General features: G+C 39.0%; 1 protein-coding gene across 6 annotated transcripts in view; it reads right to left on the bottom strand.

Annotated features, from left to right (window-relative positions):
- The window catches only part of LOC102195475 (metabotropic glutamate receptor 4), a 185,576-nt gene that overhangs the window by 91,673 nt on the left and 92,538 nt on the right, over positions 1-1,365 (bottom strand). The gene's annotated exons all lie outside the window — the stretch shown is intronic.

Below are 1,365 nucleotides of genomic sequence, written 5' to 3'. Positions count from 1 at the left end.
AAAAAAAGTTCTAAAAGTGAGAGCAGAGATGGAATGAGAAACATTAACAACACTCTGGTCCATTTAGGTGTCAGAGAAAGCCATTACTGCAAGTCAGTGTGTGCACTGAAATTAGCCAAACTAAATCTGAAACATCAAACATCATTAATATTAAATACAAATTTGCTTTTCCTGGAATTACGTGTCAAAACTTCTGCAGTAGAAAAGCTTTATAAAAGTGAGAAGGAGGTAAACGATTGCTAGGAATTAAAAGGTGACATTGCAGAGTGGACGGTTTCTTCACTCAAGTGCTCCTCTTCACAGGGACCACTACTTGATTTTATATGGCAGAGCAAAAAAAAAAAAGAACTGAAAACAGTCTTGAATAAGTTCCATCAGGCTCCGATATTTCTGCTGCAAATCAAAATAAATTCAAGCACATCCCTGTGTCTTGTTCCAAAGCACAAGTTCCAAAGATTCATTTCCTTCCAAAGAATCTCCTTTTTGCACAGCTGATCATGTATCACAAATACTTAAGCAACCAACAAAACATCAATGTGGCTCTAGCATGATGACAAAAAGCCACAAACACAAAAGAAGCCACATGGTGCTTACAGAGGTTCACACGTCCACTGAAACATTTGAATGCATCTACCATATGGTGGTAGAAACACACATATATGTCTTCCGCCACCTCATCAACTTGGCAGCTAATGAGTGAAGTTTTAGGGATGGATTTGGCTAGATGAAAGACGAAACTAAGCCCCTTAATGATGAATGGTGGTGCCACACTTTTGAAGATAAATCAAGACAGAGGTTTTTTGTTTTTTTTCCACTATATTTTTTTGGCTTTGAATTACCAACTGGCTTCCAGCAAAATGGTATATCATGTAGTGTGATGACACTCCAGACTCATATAAAAGTGACTGATACATCACAACAATTGACAGAAGTGATTCATCATTTTTTAAAATAAAGGGAAAATGATGGAAAGCATCCCGCGGTCAGGTCTCTTTCTCTGCTGTGTGCTTTAAAATGCCCCAAGATAAAGCCTCACAATCCAATAAAAAGCCACTTAATAACAAAGATACAGAATGTCCTCATAAAGACCCCAAGATATCATCAATATCCAACCATCAAAGTTATTGCACTGCAGAGGATGGAGTGGCAAAGAAGAGGCAAGCCGTTTACCTTGGCCTTGAATTATTTTCCTTAAACCGTGAAGACCGCAACGCAGTACACAGTGTCACATTCGCTGACCCTTAAAAAGGGCTTTTACTTGTATGTCATCCTTCAGTCCGTGACTTTACACACACGATCTTGAATAGACTGATCAGAACTGGCAGGTTATATGCTGAGCTTCTGTCTGCTCTTTTAAGGGGGGGG

This window comes from Pundamilia nyererei, unplaced genomic scaffold (genome assembly GCF_000239375.1).
Source record: "Pundamilia nyererei isolate P.nyererei 1_Seehausen unplaced genomic scaffold, PunNye1.0 scaffold00034, whole genome shotgun sequence".
NCBI classification, from domain to species: Eukaryota; Metazoa; Chordata; class Actinopteri; order Cichliformes; family Cichlidae; genus Pundamilia; species Pundamilia nyererei.
This window is presented reverse-complemented; position numbering and strand designations above follow the sequence as displayed.